A 20,690-nucleotide genomic window follows, 5' to 3' on the forward strand; every position below is an offset into this window, starting at 1 on the left:
AGGGAGGAGTTTTGATATAGTGATATAAGACTTTGTTTTATTACTGGGTTTTTGAAGACAACAGGATGCTTCAGAACCTTTGATGACTTTTCAGAGATGATTATTGGCAAAAATCATCCCCCACAGGCTTCTGGTTTGTTTTTTTTTTGTTTGTTTGTTTGTTGTTGTTTTTGTTTGTTTGTTTGTTTCTCCCCAGGAGGTGACTTTATTTAAAACATAATTAAATGACTTTATCAGAAAGTCTTCCCACTGTACCTTCTTGCAGGTCTGTCTGGCATCTTTGTAGCAAAACTCAGTCCCAGAACTTGGTGGACATAGGGATCCAGTCTAGCTAAGCACTTTACACACACAGTGGATTTCAACCAAATACTTACATGATTGGCTGAAGGATACTGAACTTCAAACACATGCATAACGTTAAACTGCCTGCTTGGTGCTTTGCTTACCAGATGCTAGAGTTCAGGCTTCTGGGCCCAGTATTTGTTTGTGAGTTGGAATGTCCTCTCGCATAGTCTCAGAGTGCATGAGTAGAGTTGGTAACCACTCAGGACAAAAGGAATTAACTCTGCAATACCAGCGAGAGAGACAGCTTGAGTCTGCCTTCCCCGATGAGGGAATTTGTCTCTGGAAGGACCCTCTTGCAGATAGCTGCCGAAGTCTTTGCTATGATGCCCGCTTCCTGCTAGCTGCAATTAGTTCATCTGAAAATCATACTGCTTAACATGACAGGACTTGAAAATGAGAAATTCACTAACAGCAGATTTACTGCACTGTGAGCTTCTAGTTGCCAGGCATATTGGTGTAGCTCTCACTGACAGGACTGATGGCTCTTCCTTCTCTGTCCAGTCAGCAAAATAGCATTGCCTTTCCCCTCCTTCCTGTATTTTGCAATGCTTTTGCAAGTCAGCACATAGAAATCATCTGCATGTGTTTAGTTAAGCAGAGCAGTGCTGGACTGGCAGGCAGTTAGCGAAACCAGAGGGATGGAGAAAATCTTACATTCTCCAGTCATTCTCTTTACCTGCAGGGGTGCCATTGCTGAACTACTGACCAAAGCATGTGAATATACGACAATTTGCAAAAGAAAGGAGGCATCTCTCCAAGCCGTTACAGAAGAAGAAAGCCACGCTTCATACCCTTGTATGAATACACCAATATGTGCAAAAGGGGCAAAAAGTGGCCGGTTTAAACTGGTGATTAGTCTGCCCTTCCACAAAGACAGACCGCAGCATTTCTCTCCTCTTTGTTCTATTTTATAAGAACATGTGAAGAGTCATATTTGGCCAGACCTCAGCTCTCGTTCTCTAATATGAGCCAAAACACGGATTTTAGGGGGAGGTGTAAGAACAGAGCAAGGATCCTTTGATGTTCTCCCAGACTCTACTGAGAGGATTTGGTATGGACGTTGGGACTTTTTTCCCACAGATCTTTCTCTGCTATGTGTTTTCTGTGTAGCAGTCAAGCAGATCTGTCTGCAGTGTATTCAGATGATATAGCTCCTATACCAGTGGGAGCACCTGTGACAACTCCCAGATCTGAAGTAACGCTGGAATGATTCCAGAAGAGGGAAAGTGATCCCTGTGCTTTTGGCTAGCTGCTGGCTGGAAGCGTAAGAGTTGTATAACCTGTCAGAGTGCTACTTACATGCTACTTATAATCCATCAGCATGTGACTGGTCTTTCTCATCACCAAGGAACTTGCTTGTGCAGCTAGCACAACACTACATTTAGTCTCTGATTTGAGTTTGTTTTGTGGATCAGGACACAGGGATTGTTTTCACTGAATGATCGAACTGAAATTGCCTAAGCTGACCCAGTTATAATAAATTTGATTGTGTTTTCACTTAGTTTATTATATGCTATTATTCCTGGCAGACTGTGTCAGAAACTGTTTCATCAGTGAAAGCAGGGGACTGGGTATCTGATTGTTTTTTCAAACAATACTCTGGCTTTTCATATAGAGCTATTCAGACTGAAGATGATCTGCTACCAGATTTTCTGTCTTCTAACAAATCTGATTCTAACAACATAACAATCCACAAAGACAGTACTGCACAGTGGCTACAAAGAAGATTTGGAACTCGGAAGTGTGCTTCTCCTCTCTCCATTCCAAATTGTTTCTCTTCCTTGATTTTGACCATTAACTCTACAGAAAAGGAAATGTTTTTACATGATGTTTGGTACTAAGAGGCTCAGGCAAAGTCTTCAGATGCATTTACAGCACAACGATGTATATTTAAGCAGCTCTGACCTTGAGATTTTAGCATACTTTACTCTTGTGTTTCCACTGTTTAATGTTGGCTGCTAAAGTTAAACTGAGTGGGTCAGGTTTGACTTTGTTATTATTACACTGATTTCAAAAAAAAAAAAAATCATCTGTCAACTTAGCTCTTTGAAATAGTGACTGTGTGGAGTTAGGAGAGATCTTCACATTTAACAGGTGTCTTACTAATGAAATAAATGGTATTTCACTTCATAGTAAATTTTTTCTATTTTTCTAAACAATTGTCCTTGAAAGCTGTGTTCAATATTTTGTGCTATTTGTTTCAGGTTAAAAAGCTTGGTTTCCTATAATTACTATTATTATTCTTGGTGTTACTACCACTATTATTATATAAATATTCTGGCATTACTTCCCCTGCTTTCATAGCCACTTTTTCTTCTTCTCTCCACATACATGCAAACTCATTTTTACAGTAAGGACAATTTTATCAGCTTACCTGCCTGTCACTGGAAAGCTACGTGCATAATATCCACCTGAGATTTAATCTGTGTCTGACCAGAAAGATGTGCCCAATACAGAACAACGTCTTTAACTGTATAAACGTATCTCTGATCAACTCAATGTTTTCCAACATAGATGCCTTGATATACAGTCTTCGTTGTTCATGGGTAAATTAAGAAGCCAATAAAATACTAAGATAGAAGCAGACACTGCTTTGTAATAATTGATGGAGAGCTCCAGTGAGAGTGAAACAGCAATTGTCATGATGGCTGTTCCAGGACCCACTCTTTAGTTTTATGGAAGATGGTATTTTTATAGCGAGGCTATTCTAGCCAGCTGTCAGCTTACTATAACAATGGAAAGGTGATCTGTTGACCATAACAGATGACTGATGAGGATTCAGTGGGCCCATTGTATACAATGAATACCTTGAAGTAGTTGGAGAAAGCCCTTTAAAATGTGGATGAATTCATCACTCATTAACATGTTGTCAGTATGCTTACTGACCTTTTGCAAACTGCTTTGCAGTCCCTGGGTGTACAAGACCCTTACAAGTTCCAGTAGCTTTTGTTGTGTTGTTATCATGAGCATGAGAACAAATGAAGCAGAATCTCAAGCACCAGATTCTGTGCCACTCTGATCCTAGGTAGACCAGTATGCGAGCTACACCCTTGTTGGCAGGTCTTTGTAATCTGAAAAGCACAAGCAACTAACTACTCCTGCTTTGAAGCAGCATGAAACTTCAAAGAACATCAAAGCTATAAGGGGATCCAGTGCCAAGCATCATAATATTTACTTTCCCCCATCTTCACTTCTTGAATGGGTTCATGCATCAGTGCCATGAAAATAAAGCCAGTCATGTATAAGATTCATGATTCGAAGTTCTTGTTGAATAGAAGAATGCAACGAAGATTTGAATGTAACAATACAGCCTACCTCTATTGTCTCTGGGTGTATTGGCTTACTGTTCTTACCCTAGTTGACTTTGTTGGCATGTAGATCAAAACTGAATGTTCACTTTATTGAAACAGAAGTATATCATTCTTGCTGCAGAGTGTCAAAAACAATGAGACAAGAAGGCTGGTAAAGCAAGTATAACCTTGCATTGAAAAGTCTGATAAGCAGTTGTTGGTGGAGAACCAAAGGAGGAAATGAAGAGAAAGATAAAAACGAGTAGTCATGACACTGCAAAGAAAGAACTGTAAACCACTCACAAAGAGAAAGCAAAGGCACATTGACCTCAGCTTGGGTTTGCAATGTAAAAACTAAAGTCAGACTTGCTTTTGAGTATAATTCTGGCTTTTCACCTACAACAGGCTGGTAGCAAATCACTTATTCTCCATGAAATCAAGGGATGAAGTACGAGTAACAGCTAAGATTGACTGATCAGTATCAGACAAGCAGACTGCAGAAAACATGAGTTGCTTCAGAGCTGTTAATCAGCTCTGTTTATTTATACAGCAGGAAGAGATGCACTACAGGTGCATGTTTGTTTGTTTTGCCTTGAGTCATGCATACTTTGCTCTTCTTGGTCTTAAGCCTCTGCATAGATTAACGTGGCATACATAACACAGCTGAAGGCCTCCTGAGTGCTGCCCAGTGCCTTCATGAAAGTGATGACATTAAGCATACGTCTCTTTTGAAAAGTCTCCCTTAGACTGTGGTCATCTGGGAACAGAATGCTACTGCTATCACATATACCAGAGATATGCTGGATTAAAACATCCATCTGGGCATTTCCTTTATAAAAGCATCCACCTCCAGCTGTTTTCCCAGTCATATACCTGTCATTGACCAATTGCTTGATTGAGACAGTTATTGGTTGGATCCTTAATAAGAGAGCAGTATTTATTCCAGTTGGCCAAAAAGGACATGTCCACGCCCCTAGGATGGCTGTTTCCTTGTTTTCTTTTTCTACCTATTTCTATATATTTCCACCTGTTTCTGCCATAGTCTTCAGCTGTACCAAATATTGTCATTACAAACTCTGTAGGAATATCTACAAGGTTGATCTTTAAAAATAGTGAATCTTGCTGTATCTTACAAAGCTCAAACATCTGGATTTGTAATTGGCAGCAGCACACCTTGCAACCTCTTTTACAAGTTGAAAATGCCAGTTATTACATCTTTTCATTTATGCCATCTTGGCTGTAGACAGAAATCTCTACTTCAGAATTAACTCTGACAAGCTTTTGTATGCTTCTTCTAGTGCCAAATATGCCCACTTGCCCACTGAGTCAACATGCTTTTGGAACAAATAAGCTTCTCTTTTGCACTTTTCAGAGGTGCAATCCAGCCTTTAAAGCGTTGTTTACTCTGAATCCCACTTTCTTTGCACTGCTTAATGGTAGAAGTGCTCAGAAAGAAAGCTCTTACTTGCCAGCTATAAAATGGAAAGCAGGCAAAGCAGAAGGTCATTCTCAGCAGGCAGCCCTGTTCAAATGAACCAAGCAACACACACACATATATTTGTTGTAGCTGCATTTGCCAGTTTCTCATGCAAATGCATGTCTGCTAAAAAATTCCTCACAGTTGTTCCAATATTGTTTGCCAGTCCCAGGTCAGGACAGCATGAGTGCTTATTTAAACTGTGCATCCTCCCTCCTCAGTGCATGTCTGTGGGATTCTGCCAAGCCTACTGGTCAGCAGTCAGTCAAATGTTGCTGTATTTTTCTCTTGTTCCACCACATTAGAGTTGGGTGTGAAGTTGTTTTCATCATGTCCCAGCCTTTGAGATTAAATTAAATTTAAATATTTGGCTGGAGCAAATATCTTTGAAGTACTTTGAAGTTTTGGAAGAAAGTCCTTCAGAGGGGACTTTCTTTACAGAGTAGGATTTAGCTCAGTGTTCAGGACCAGAGAACAAAATGAAGGTGATAAGAGCATGGTAACAAAAGAAGGCTGTTATCTCTTGCCATAGCATACATACATCTGTCTCTAGATGAGCAGTAGGGATAGCTACTGTCTCCTTTTTGAAAAATAGAATTGAAAAGCACCAGAGCAACATATCTCTCTCCGTTTCTCTTTAGGTCACTGATCTGAGATATAACAGAACAAGTTTAGTCTCAGTTTGGAGAGTCAAAATATAGTCTTCTTCCTGCACTTCTCACAGGATCATAATGTTTCTTACTGCATTGAGAGTCTCCACTCACCTCCCAACTTTTTATGCAGAACAATATATGTAATGTCAAAGAGACAACAAAGGAAAGCTTTTTGAGACCATATTTGTAAAAAAGCATCCTAGACATACTGTCATTTGTATGTTTAAGAAAGAGCAAATTCCAGAAGCTGGGAAGTTATACAACATGCCCTCTGTAGGAGAGATGCTTCTTAGACTACAGTGAGGAACACCACTGAATGCTGGCAGTTTATCTTTTTCAGGGTATCTACCACCTGAATAAGATTTGCCTGGCAAAATTCGTACACACAACACCGGCCAGCATATGTGGCAACACTTCACAGCTCCATCAATTCTTGCCCTTGAGCAAATACAAACAGGTGCAGTTAAAAGCCCAAAGTATAGTAACTTGTACCTGGAGAACAGCTTGTAATCTGGAGCTGCAAGCTTCGTAACAAGACACAAAGAGTGGAAATGTTGTGAATCTAAGTGATCCAAAGAATGATCAATGTCAGGTGGAAGAGTGCTGCTACTAAAGTAACATCCATCCCATCAACTTGTTGTCATGTTATTAAATACTATCCTGGGGAATTGTAAATCTCATTTAACCTCTTCCTTGTTCGCAGCACACTATTACAATAACTTTGTTAGATAAGAGAATCTCACAGAAGACAGTTTCATAGAATGTGTGCACAGAACATGTAAATTTGGATGTAGCACTGAATCCATTTTCAGTCAGCAACCATACCATGCTGCTTGAAACTTAGGCTAGAATTCACAGGTGTGGTTGTTTGTTTTTTTTTTTTTCCTTCTCATTGTGTTAGTTCATTTTCTAGTCACTGTCCTATTTGTCTAGACATTGTTATCAATTGTAATGCACAAATCCAGACAACCTCCATGAGAAAAGAGTAAGCAGCTTTAGGATTTAGTATCTCTCTGTTTTGACTCTTAACTACAATTTGGATTTTGCTCTCTTTGCCTGTTTCACATTGCAGTCATTTTTTTGCAGGAAAGTTTAGATGCAGAATAAAGTGACACGAGTAAGAATACCGTGTGTAATAAGTGCTGGATGAATGATGAGCTCTTTGATGGCCATGAGAGAAGTTTACTCACTGGTCTGTCTTACAGCATCTGAGTTGTGATGACCCTCTGCTCTGATACTGTTAACATGGCTTGAGAGCAGAGGGACTTACAGCAGCTTCTCAGAACCCGAGAAGGAATGAGAGATGGGATCAGCCAAAAAAGACATGAAAGTGCTTTCTTGCTTTTCATGAAAGCTTCAAAGTGCCTGTGTCGCAAGAAAAAAAAATAAATTTCCAGAACCCATGCTTACCTCCCAAGGACTGGCATGGGCACATGTGTTGAAGTATGAGAAATGTTGACATACTGCAGTGACAAGAAGAAGCAGATGCCTGCTAGATTATCTCAAAGATTTTGTCAGCGATTTCTTAGAGAGCTTCTGGTCTTGTCTGAGTGAAAGGCAATGGGAGGTGCTATTTTGGGCTTTTGCAGGTAGGCTTCTCTAGGGCACACAGTCAGAATGATGCTCTCTCTGTGTATGTTTTGCAGAACTTTTTCTACAGATTTCAGTAAGCCACAGTTTTGCTTTGGCTTTGAATTGAGTCTGTGTTTGGTTTGCTACAGTTGAGATCAGAAGCTGATGGTGGTCTGGGAAAAATCAAAATTCATTGAGAGTAAGCTGAGGGACACGTGAAGATATGCAGAACAAGGAGGCTGCTGAGAATAAACAATCCAGACCCAAAAATCACCAGAATGGAACAGCAGAGAACATCCTTTTGTACAGTACTATCAAACTCTCAGTCTGCAGCTCATAACCCTGCATTATGCAGAGGCTCGGGTAATCCATATCGGAAAGTGAATTCCAAATTTAATCAGCTCTACTCTGTGGATGTATTTTTGACACATAAGATTAAATCATTAAGTCCTGTTATTTTTCTTTGTGCATTTAAAAGAAATGACAACGAAACACAGAAGTCACCTTTATAGGAAATGGGGTTCATGTGAAGATGAGTAATAACCTCAGAGATACTTCCCATTTGCAACAGAAATTGAGAGCATTGTTCTTTGTTGTATCCCTTACCCTTCCCTTTCCATTCAAATTCTCATTCAGATAGTTTTGTTCCAGTTCATCTAGAGCTCCAATAAGCTCTTTAGGAACCAGGCCTGTATCAATCACCAGATTGTTAAAAGAAGCTCGTTTTTTTGTTTGTTTGTTTGGTTGGTTGGTTGGTTGTTTTTTTCTGTCTGTACTAGAATTTTTGGTCCTTTCAGGAACTTGCCTGTTAATAAGAGGACCTTCAGAAACTGGGCAAGTTCAGCTTGAAGTCTGTAACCATCTCAACAGCAACACTGAGGTTATTTTACAATGAGAATCCTAAAGATTTGTCACGTATGTTACTGTTTGTTATTGCCACTGAACATCTTATCTTGCATATATCCATTTTCTTTGTTTCCATTTTCTAAAGCTGGAAGAAAAATTAACGTGTTGCTTCATGGTTCCAGTAAGGGATACACTATGCATATATGTCACTGGCAAATATTCCACCTGTAGAAATTGCTTTGATTACTTTAACCCCTATTCAGTAAGACATTTACACACGTAATTCACTTTAGGTACATAAGGAATCTTTTCTACGTCAGCTGAATTACCCATGTATTCAAATAGATTTCATAATTACTTAGAGATTTCTCAAAAAATAAAGCAGTGTAACACAGTCAACTAAATACACCCAGCTGAGATAGAGGAGAGCCATGAGACTCCAGAAGTGTGAGTCCTAGATTTAGGACTAGTCCATATTCTTCTTCAAGCCCTATTTTTTCACACCTTCTGCAGCTTGCTTACTTCCTTTTTAAATAATCTTTCTCTTCTTAGACACCGCTATGGTATCTGAGTGTTTCGCAATTTTGTAAAGTGACATCATAAAAAGATTTCTTTCTCTTTACATGAGGGTCCTCAGAAGCTCTCTGTTTCTGTATCTGTGCGTGTGCTTAGAAGAGTGCTGTGCTGTGTGGACATCTTGATCTCCTGTGGGAGAGAGACCCAAGTAGCTGCTGCAGCCCCCGGGGAGCTTTCTGCTTCCTGCAGCTGCTCTGCCTGGCTCCGTGCTGACCGTGACTCTGTCCTACTTGTTGCAGAAGCCTTAGTCAGAGAGAGGTCATCTCTCCGATAATCTGGAGATCAAAACCCTCGTCTTATTTTGACCTGGAGCCAGGGAAGAGAGCAAACACCAGAGCTGCTCTGTTCTTAGCCATCTGTGTTCGCTGAGCAGATGGCCTGTTGCACAGTAAACCAGCTGTGACTGTTTTAAGGGGCAGCTGCTCTGTACTTAGGCATAACAGTTGATGCTATTTAGACTTGGCTGTCAAAAGCGCTGGATCAGTGTCGCTAAGCCTGACTCTGACAGGATGGGTGTGGCTTCTTACTAGTCACCAGGGGATGATGGAGGCGAGGAAAACAATACAACTGTTACCCTTCCAACAAAAGGGGAGAGCAGCTCAAAGGAGCGCCTTGCAATACTTAGGAAAGGCGATGACTGAGCTATAGTAAAGTACCATGTGTTACGTGGCTTTGGCAAATCATGTTTTTCAATCTCTGATGGGTAAACTGAGCACAGTTGCAGCCCACTGCTTCACTGGAGTGGAGCAGGCAGGGTGCATGGTGCTTGGATAGTGCATACCATATAACCCCTTAGGAAGTAAATGCTGAATGGTGAATTATTCAAAGTAATTCCTTATGCTGGATGCCTTAGAGTTCCCCAGCACAAGACAACTGCTCTTTTTTTTGCTGATGGAGATGTCAACTGAACTTTGAGAGATTTGAGCGGTAGAGTTATTGGCACAGGAACCACCAGTGATAGGAGGAAGCTGGTGCCAGCGTATTACCTTGACCAATTCTGTCATAGTCTGCCACTATAACTTCATGTACTCTGCATCATGAGCAGGATGAGGGGCTAGACAGAGCTAGACAGAGCTAGACAGAGCTAGACCCTGAATGTGGGAAATGCCCCCACACCTGATGAAATAGCTACTGTGGTGTTTTAGAGTGCTTGTTTGTTGGCTAATATTTTTTAAAGTTGTCTTAAAAGATCACAATATTTATAGAAAAAGAAAATAAACAGTACAGCAGTTACTGTTGTTGAGAATTTGTTGGGAGAGATATTTGCTTCTGAAAGAAAAGTGACTGCTAGAAGATGTAGGTAGCTGGCAGTTAAACTTTGATGATGTGATGGCTGCTGTGAGGGGATTAAATGGAGGATTTCCTCTAGTCTCTGTGGCCTGCACTAAAACACGACCAGTCTCCACAATATAGGAGTGCGAAAGACTGAAGTCCTCACCTGGTCAGTGGGTTGTACTAGAGAAATGTGCTGCTTTAGCTCAGATGAGTAGCTGCTAAGCTGATTTATACTGCTGTCCTCAGCAGAACTCCTAGTCCCAGTCTTGCCTGTTTTAATTTCCACTCTGTAGGTATGGCTTCCTGCAAAGAACTGTTAAAAGGAGAGCACAGGATGCACTATAGGACCTAGTACGCCCCAGGTCTTTTGTTTATGTTTAATGTCTTCAGAAATGGAAAGAAAGAAAACAAAACAACAACAAAAAAAAGTTTAGATGAAGCCCTCTTCTAAGTGTGTGTTTTAAAGCTTTGGAGCCATGGACATTAAAACTGATCATCTCCAGAATACAGAAAAATAAAGGGAAAAAAAAAGAGGTTGCTTGATTTGTGTATCTATTCATTACAATCGCTGTAGGAACAGATAGTGTAAGATAAGGTGAAAATATGTAGGTCATTCAAAATGTGTTCTTCCCTGGTTTGGAGGCTGGTATTCTTTTTCCTGCAGTTAGGAGATAGGGTGAAGACTGACACTGGGAGGGAGTGAACATGACAGGTGATGAAAGAGAAAGAGAATGAAAATGACTATTGTAACAAAGCCTTTGATTTAACAGCAGATGAAAAGAAACCTGAAATAATTCAGGGCTGAAATATACATGCAATGTTTGTCTCTGGTAAGGCAAAAGATACAGTGCTAAGCAATTAAAGCTGAACATCAATTTTGCAGGCTGGATTGCTCCTTCATTTTGGAGAAGTGTAATAATGGAAGATGCACAAACGCTATCTCAGATCAAGGCCACTACATAAGCAGTTTGACTTCTGTAATATTGAAAGCTTCATATGCAACAAAGTGAATTGCCTTCTCTTGATAAGTCCAGTCCGCATCACAGACAATGCTTCTTGGAGAACTAGGGCCAGATTTGCCCTCAGTTGTCAAAGGCTAAGAAGTATTAATATTAGCTAAGAAGAGAGACAAAAACAATTGGTACAACATAGGTTAACTTCCTACACCTGTCTTAGCAACTTAATTGCGCCTATCTAAATATAATAAAAACAGCAAACTTTTATAAAAACAGGCATGCCAAGCAAGGCTCAAAATCCAATACCTTAGCTGCATATACAGTATGCAGTTTTGGGTACCAAAGCATAAGATGGACTATCAGAGAGTGTCCAAAGGAGGGCTACAAAGATGGTGAAGGGTGTAGAGGGCAAGACATATGAGGAGCAGCTGAGACCCCTTGGTTTGTTCAGCCCAGAGCAGAGCAGGCCGAGGAGAGGCCTCATGGCGGCCTGCAGCTCCCTCACGAGGGGAGCGGAGGGGCAGGCGCTGAGCTCTGCTCTCTGGGGACAGCGACAGGACCCGAGGGAACGGCATGGAGCTGGGACAGGGGAGGGTCAGGCTGGGTGTGAGGGAAAGGTTCTGCACCCAGGGGGTGGTCGGGCACTGGGACAGGCTGCCCAGGGCAGTGGTCACAGCACCGAGCCTGACGGAGTTCAGGAAGCGTTTGTACAATGCCCTTAGACATCTGAGGTCTGATTTTTCAGTGGTCCTGTGCAGAGCCATGACTTGGACTTTATGATCCTCGTGGGTCCCTTCCAACTCAGGATATTCTATGATTCTATGATAAGCACAATTCTATTTGCTTTTTCTACCACTGTGTCATTTCAGTTTTCAGCAGGTAAATAGTAGCTCCATGGTAGCACCTTGCAACACTGTACTGCCTTCCTGATGCCCTGTAAGCAACATCAGCTGGTTTAAGTCCTGGCTGACCATGCCTTCTGCTTGTACCTTGTAATGTTATTCACACCTGGGTGAACAAAGCATAACATGCTTCTATTCCAGTTTCAGAGCATATCAATGCATTTGTCACATCTTTACACATTTGAGAATGATTAGGAAAAGTAAAAGGCAAAACAGAATAAAAGTTCTGTAGCAGAATTTGTCATGGTAATTTTGTATCAGAAAATAACCAGCTCAGCAAAGTCAGAAACATTTAAGCAACATACTGGGAAAAAAACATGAAATGTTTGGGAGTTTAGATAATTTAAGCACCTTTCATTTAATTTTTTTGACAGTTCAAATATTGTTTAATGTGATATACCATGTTGCAACGTGCAGTATTTCAGATGACAGCGTTTTCTATTCATGGAGCTGTATTTCTGCATTTTGACTGCTTTTATGGCATAGAATTTGAAATGCTGAGCCTTTGGCTAGGACATCACAAACACATCTATGTAGGTGCTAGCAGAAAACAAACAAACAAACAAACAAACAAAAACACCTGCCACATAAGCAGTTTGACTTCTGTGATACAGCAAGCATCTATCCCATTCCTAGCCCCAGTTCTGGCATTTTCTCTCCACTCCCTGTTTCTGTTTCCCGCCTGACATTCTCTCATGCTGGCAGAAATATTTTAAGCAGATCAGAGATCTTCCTTGGATAAAAGTTAGGGAAAAAAGAAAGGTATGAAAGTCATATATTATACATACACATATTTCAAGAGATAATTAACCATCTGCATGGTGTGTTATAAACACCATGTAGAGGACAGTGTGGCTTATTTTGCCTTGTTCTGTAAACAAACTCAGATTTCCTGAGGACATAAATCTGAGGCCATCTAAGCAATTGTTACGTATAAAGGAAAATTGTATGAAATAAAAGCTGAAAAGCTGTATCAATTCAGCATTTTGTGGTTAAAGTACCAATAGCTTTCTCAATATTCCTTGCTCTGTAGGACATGGTGTAGGTCTTACAAATAGGGGAAAGTGGTAAACCTGTAATTTTTCATATAATTTACCCTTTGCATGTTTTTGTGTTGTGTAGTGTTTTGTGAGAGCTGTTAGTTATTATTGTTACTGGTTTCCCTAGTAACTTAAGGGCCACATGTAGGTCAAAGTACCATTATGGTGAGAGTTATACAAGTAGAGGACAAAATGATCATCAATGCCCCGAAGACATTTGTAGGCGTCTGCCAAAACAGAGATTACGCCTCCTTTTACATAAACTTGCAGCAGTACTTTGGAGTTATTAATGCTGTGCAGATTCACACCACTTGAGGATATGCCTCCCATTTTTGTAGATACAGCAGGATGTTGTAGCCTCCAAAACATATAAAGGCAGCCTGTTCTCTTGCTAAGCTGTAGCTCCTCTGTTTGCAGCTCCTGCTGCCATCTGGAAGGCTTGCTGGGCAGCCCCCTTTGCTAGGAACTGCAGCTTCCCAATGTGCTGCACTCACCAACGTCTCAGTGGTACAGCTTTTCAGCTGCTGTTGCATGGGTTGTTGCTGCTCTCTCAGGCAAGTAGCAATGTTCAGCTATGGAAAGGTAAAGTGCAATGGCTGCATGTGCATGGGTGGAAGGGATTGAACTGCTTGTGCCTGGGACACGACGATTCTTTTTTCTGCCTGCTGGGAGCAGACTCTCTTCAGACAGTCATGTTTTCATTTCAGCCTTTAATACCTGGACATTTTATGCTTGTAAGTCAAGTCTTCCACGTGTGACCATGAGCTCTGCAGTGATGCCAAGCCAAGTCCTGCCTGACCTTGGCATGTATTAGGTCCTGCCTGTACTGTACCTATGGGCTGACCTTTAGGTGGCCCTCAAACTCTTGACTTGTTCATAGTCCCCACCACAGAGTCCTTCACTTGACTTGTAGTAGCTGCTCAGCCCTTCCACAGGCTTTGCTCTACAATATGTGACTTTAACCCTCACCTCTTCCCCTCGCTCTTTTGAACATCATTTTAGGAACTTGCTGCTGTGAACTGGAGTCAAAAAGTCTTCCTTTCATTTAGAGATAAGCCCAATAGAAAGCAGGCTGGTATCTAGAGGAGCACCACTCAAGGAGTCCAGCACAGAAGGTTGGATGGTGGGAGTTAGGTGAGTGAAAAAAGGGGACAGACAGCTTGTATGGCTCAGGAAAGGGGAAGGAAAACTGTACTTGTACTCTTGTGCCAAAGGGGCAATTTGAGAGCCTGACAACCCCTTTTTCTTGGTGCCATTTTTGAAAGAAACTGTCCTTTCAGGGTGGAGGAAGAATCTCAGTTCAAAATTAGTCCTGGACCTTTTAGCTTTTGCCTGATTATGAATGAAAATACAAGAGCAGCTTGTGGCTTTGGGTCAGTAGATATTACGACATTTTTTTTTGTCTCCCAAAATTCAATTTAAAGGAGTAAAATCCTTTAATACCACAAGCCTTGAATTAACAACCTTATAGAAAATGACTTCTTGAAGAGCGTTTTAATTATGTTTTTCTCCACTATTTGAAAAGAGGTTATTTTTTTGCAGAAAGAAGATCTCATATCTGGTGGACTACTGTGCTGGAGGATCATGTGCTTCTAGTTTAACTTCGTTAGTGTAGCAAGTTAGTTAACAAAAGCAGTTTAGAGGTAGGACTTCTGGTAATGCCAGAAGTTATTGCCAGATGGGAAGAGGGTGGTATTGTGTCAGCTTGCAAGTTCATGTACCCAATTGCCTCATAGGCACTGGGGGGAGTGGTCCCTGGAACAGATCGTAGACCATATAATCATAGAATTATCTAGGTTGGAAAAAACCTTCAATACCATCAAGACCAACCTTCAACCTGACATATCAAGTCCCATCACTAAACCATGTCCCTTAGTGCCACAACCATACGTCTCTTAAATAAATACCTGTAGCAATGGGGACTCCACTTCCCTGGGCAACCTGTTCCCATGCTTGACAGCCCTTTCCATGATAAACTTTATACTAATATCCAATTTAAACCTTCCGTGGTGCAACTTGAGACCATTTCTTCGCATCCTATCACTTGTCACCTGAGAAAAGACACCAACACCGTCCTCGTTGCAACCTCCTTTTGGGTAGCTGTAGAGTTGTAAAGATGTATTACTCAACAGATGGGTAATAGCTTGTATAAACTCAAAGCCAGTAGAGTAAAGCACAGTTTAATAAAGAACAACCAATACTGCTCCATCAGTAACATTTCAGGCCATAAATCTTCCCATACCAGGAAGATAATATGAAAGACCGCCTGAATTATTGTTAAGTCCTAATAAACCAGTTGGTAACAGAAGAAGCAAAATAAAAATCTTTTGACACTTGAACCATTCTTTTGTTTCAGGTAGTAAGCTGTACGGAAGCAGGCCTTGCTAACCCTGAGAGCTGGTCAAGGACACAGCAGTGTCTCAAGCAAAAGATGGATGAGCGAGACAGAGGTGTGTTGAGGCCACGTGGCTGTAGATTCTGAGTTTGCAGGCACACCCAGTTACATCTGCGGGAACAAAGTTCCCTTCTGTGTCGATGCTGCTCTGCCATTTCAGGCATCTCCACAAAGCAATTTATATCTGCTGTAAATGTATATATGCGCTGGTAATTTCTTTTAAGTCAGAGTTCATTTACAGAGGGCTGAACCTCTCTCACTTTGTGTTCTCTCTTCTTGCTATAGAGAGAACCTGCTTCTGTCTGACCTGAATCCACAGAATAGACTAGTTGCGTGTTTATATTCCATGACAATTCCTATGAGGTGTAGAAGGGAGGAGGAAACTGGACTGCTTTCACCTTTTCTTTTTTTTGTGATTAACTTTGTGTTTATGCTTTCCTAAAAATGACCACTCTCTACAATTTAGCTTTGTGTTTGGTGTTAACCCTATGGAAAAATTCTGTGTTCCTGTGGGCTGAGGGAAGGACAATAAAAAGCATGTAAAAGCAGAGGGATTCAGGAGGAAAGTTAAAATGTTGTCACTTCTTTAAGGTGACTCAAGAGCTCCAGAGTCTTTACAACCTCACTTGGGCAACTCCTCTTGTTAATGGTCAGTGATGAGAATGGATATAGAGGTCATATCCACAAGAGTTGCCAGGCGTTTACCTCCTTTTTCAGAACCAAACTCCTGCTGATGACAGCTTTTACTCTGAAATCATAGCAACTCTGTGCAGATTTATTATTCCTGTTGATGTATGTTTTTTGGGGGTAGATATTGTTAAGAGTCCTTGCTATCATTACTATTTCATGAATGTAAGCACCAAACATAAGCTATACTAAAAATGTAGTTTTATCTCTTCCTGCCTTTATACTCCTAAAAGTCACTGATGACTCTTGTTTACAACAATTGAGAAAAGAAAGCAGTAGTTAAAGCACATTATCTATATTGCTGTCATGAGTTCACGTAGCTTTAGTGTGAAGTTCCTCAGTGAACTTTGCTTTTCCCTTTTTATTCTTAAAGTAAACATATGTTTTTTGTATCTGTCAAGAGGTAAGTTTCATGTATATCTCAAGCCCCTATTTTTTTTTCTGTATATTTTAGTGTTGGAGAGATGGAGTTTATAAGAGATGACACAAGTTTGTCATATATAGTAACATTCTAATATATTTTTTTTAATATTTTCTCTAAACATTTCTATTTCAGTTCAATACTGGCTTCCTCAAAAATAAACAGTTACTAAAGATACCAAACAGTACCGTCCAAGACAGACCCCTAAGGGACACCACTCGTCACCAGCCTCCACCTGGACATAGAGCCATTGGCCACCACTATCTGGGTGTGACCTTCAAGGCAATTCGTTATCCACTGAATGGTCCTCCCTTCAAATCCATATCTCTCCAATTTGGAGATCAGGATGTCATGTGGGACCGTGTCAAAAGCCTTACAGAAACCCAGGTAGATGACATAGAAGACAGAAGTCTTCCCTTGTCAACTGATGCAGTCACTCCATCATAGAAGGCCACCAGATTCTTTAGGCACAACTTGCCCTTAGTTTTTTGCTCACATAAAAGTAAATGTAGTTCATTTTCTTCATTTGCTATGCAGAGAAAGTGTGAATAGGTTTTGTAGGACTGAAGATTGTATTACAATAGCATCATATAGGTATGAGACAGCAGAGCTAAAACATGGTGTGTGTCCATGGGATACTGGACTTTTGAGTTCTTCTGCCATCTTACTGTTCTGCTAGTAAATCTCAGCAAATGCATATTGGCATTACTTTGTCAGCTTTGATGGTGTTATGCTGATTTACATCATCAAAAGATCTACCTAACAGCCTCATTAAAAATCAATGCAATGTGAGTCATATTTTATCACACTTCTATTTAACCCTTGTGCCTTATCTGCTCTGACATGGGATATTGCACATGGTTTGAGAGGCAAATCTAACTTCCTTCTAATCTGTTACAATCTTTACTTAGTTTGATTTAGAAATGGATCAAACTCAGCCATGATTAAGCTAGACACTCAATCAAGCTTGTGTCTTAGTTTTGAAGCATGTGAGTGATCCTGTTGAAGCGAGAGTTTAGCATGTACTTAAGTACTTGCCTAGACGGGATGTAATTAAAGATCTAGAGTGATATCATAGAATGACTTGTAACTCAGTGACTGTTATCAGAATTGCATCAGATTGTAAATTCAGCCTCACTTATAATAAAATTATGTACTACTTTTTCTCCGGGATAGTTTTTCTTTTAAACCTGAACAAGACCCTTCTACTCTTTCCTTCCATTCTGCAGACAAAAGGAGAGCTGTTTAACATAGTCCTTGTTCTGTCTCAATACAGTTGCACAAGCAGACTGCCTAGCATCCTTCTAGCGTCATGCAAACTTTCTGTCAGAACTGTTTGTCTTTGCAATGACTTTTCCACCTTTGTCTTGTGACAAAGTAATGGTTATCTGTTGAGTAATGATTATTTGCTTAAACAGTAGGAATGTGGCAAAAGGAGCTTAAAATATGCCATGAGAACCTTGAATTGCCACTTGATCTAAGTGAATGCTGAATGTAAACAGTAAAACTTAACATTCAGCGTTCACCCTATTTTGGAACAGCAGAGACACCTCATTAAAAAAAATTCTGACATGTCAGTGAGCAATGAATTACCATGCAGTGCAATACTGTACAGACATAACAAGCAACTCCTTGCTGGTGTATAATGTGCAGCATGTGGAAGATGATACATAGAGTGAGACAAGCAACAGCTCCTTAGGGAATAAGATACTTCAGGCCTAATCCTGAGGTGGTGTGAGAGGCATATATCTCCACTGAATGAAATGGAGCACAACAGATTTACAGCAGTCGAGGTGCCAGCTTTCTCATTAGTGACATGAGATTATGTTCTCTCCATTATAACTTTTTCCTCTGCAGCTTAATAAAATTACTCTGGCTGCTGTGCTAAGGTTTCTCCATTGTTAGCTGTCTGTTGCTGAGGCTCATATTTCTGCTTAGACTGTTACATTGCCCTTCTGTTCCCCGGTCTTCCATGGTGAAACTTGACAAACTATTCTCTCCTGTGTTTGGGAACGTATCTTGACAGTGTTTTCCAGCTGATCGTCCTCAACAACTTGTAAGGGGATCAAAGAGAAGCACTACCTGGTTAGAAGGTTTAAATTTACCGTACAGGTATCCATATTTCCACTGGAAAAATAGAAAGTCTGCAAATTGATGAAGGTTTAATGTCAGAGTCCTGTTGGTTAACTTTTGCAACTCGGTGGAGGAGACAGCAGTGCATGGTGGGAGGGCAGGAAACAACAATCATAATTTGAAACAGGAGAGGTCCAGAATGATATAAGGAGAAACTGTACTGCCATGAGGACAGCCAACAGTGGAGCACATTGCTCAGAGAGGTTGTGCCATCTCTGTCCTTGGAGGTTTTCAGAATGTGACTGGACCTAGCCCTGAGGACCTTGATCTGGTCTCATGCCTGTCCCTGCTTTGAGCAGGAAATTGGACTAGAGGCCTGCCACGGTCCCTTCCAACCTGAATTATCCAATGATCCTGTGCTCTTCATGCATGAATTGCATGAGAAGTCTTTCTGGGCCATTCAGAACTGGCAGTAATGTGTCCTGAGACCTTAATGGAACTTCTTTGGTTACCAGGCTATTTGACCAGAATTCATGAGCAAACCTATAGATCATAAAATCATAAATATGTACATACATATGTATATACATATATACACACATATTACATATATGTAATATATCTGTATGCCTTCAGCTGCTTGGTGTATTGGTTGTTGTAACATCCCCAGTAGATCTAGCTGAACCATTTCTTGCTGTAATTCTACTGATGATATATTGTGTAATTGCTACAGGCATTGTAGTTGAATCCGAGTTACTCTGTCAGTGCCTGTTGCCTCTTACTGTGCCCAGTTTACATATTTGACCAGAAAAAGATACAGCTGGTCGTCCTTGTAGATTGTATTTGAATAATCACAATCAAAAAGCACAAAGTGAAGTCGCTGATTTAACATGTCCCAACACCTCCTGGAAGCTATAGTAACTAGATGCAAACAAGCAGTCACTAAGTTAATAGTTACAGTTTTCAGTAGATGTTGTTTCTTTAACAGGGCTCATTGCTTGAGCTTGCTTGTACAGTTATTGCTTAGCCAATGTGTTTACTACCAATGCATGTTTGCAAAATCATAATTAAATGCAGAACATATGCTATTGTTATTTAAATAGCCTCTCTGGGAGGGCACTTATCAATGGGTGTTTCTGTCCCAGTCCTGGGGTTATTCTAGTGCAATGGAAGCCACCCAGATCAACAACTGTTTGCAAAATCGTGTCTCTGAGAAGTGCCAGCCCACAAGAGAATTTTTGAACTTGTCTGTATAGTCCATGACAAGTAAGTAGCGGCAGGCAGAAGGGTTACTAGAGTTCACCAAAGGGCTGCATAAAGCATGGATTACTCAATTCTCATAGAGCTTTTGCTGCCAATGAGCAAGAGAACATTGCAGGATAAATAGCTGTTATCTGTACTGAGAGGATGCCTTCCAAGTGAGATGGAAGGTGTTCTGCCTTTCTGGATTATCTGGCTGTTCATCCTGTCACGTGAAACAGCCAGTCTCTGGTTGTTATTAAACATAGGCTGTCAATGTAGGGGCCATAGGGGATGGCTTCATAAAATCACAAGTACCATTTCTATGGCTGTATAGGAGAATGCAGAGGTCTTGCCCAAAATATTTATTTTAATCTGGATTCCCTGATACGAGTTGTTTTGGAAGAAAGTGAAGGTTTCTCATTCAAAACAAATCCAATTTGCAAGGCTGTTAATCTCAACATTGTTGCTCTCCCTACTCTGAAACTTTGCTTTTTATTTTATGGTAATAGTAGTAACAGAGGTTAAGATTCTGACATGGTTTCTTTCCTCTTCTTGAGAGTACCCTAAATACAGTGTATGATTGTTGTTCCTGAGGATAAACAACACTAAATCCAACCTGATGGGCAATAACAGTTGAACAAAGTTGTTATCAAATATTTGACCTTTGGCTCAGAGGCAATGGGCACACACTGAAACCCAGGAGGTTCCATCTGAACATCAGGAAGCAATTTGTTATTGTGCAGGTGGCACAGGCTGCCCAGAGCAGTGGTGGAGCTTCCCTCCTTGGAGATCTTCAGCACCCATCTGGACATGGTCCTGGGCAACCTGCACTAGGTGGCCGTGCTTCAGCAGTCTAACATGACTTTCTGTGAGATGTTCAGTTACTGCATACTTGGATAGCTCCCTCGGGATGTGGTTCTTCATGGTTTCATTACTAATT

General features: G+C 40.7%; 1 long non-coding RNA gene across 1 annotated transcript in view; it reads left to right on the forward strand.

Annotated features, from left to right (window-relative positions):
• The window catches only part of LOC118260099 (uncharacterized), a 32,791-nt gene extending 15,320 nt beyond the window's left edge, over positions 1-17,471 (forward strand). Inside the window, exons 2-3 of the long non-coding RNA XR_004782169.2 lie at positions 15,289-15,382; positions 16,571-17,471. This is a non-coding gene — a long non-coding RNA (uncharacterized LOC118260099). The remainder of the gene's footprint in view (positions 1-15,288; positions 15,383-16,570) is intronic.
• The last annotated feature ends 3,219 nt before the right edge of the window (positions 17,472-20,690 follow it).

This window comes from Cygnus atratus, chromosome Z, assembly GCF_013377495.2.
Source record: "Cygnus atratus isolate AKBS03 ecotype Queensland, Australia chromosome Z, CAtr_DNAZoo_HiC_assembly, whole genome shotgun sequence".
NCBI lineage: Eukaryota > Metazoa > Chordata > Aves > Anseriformes > Anatidae > Cygnus > Cygnus atratus.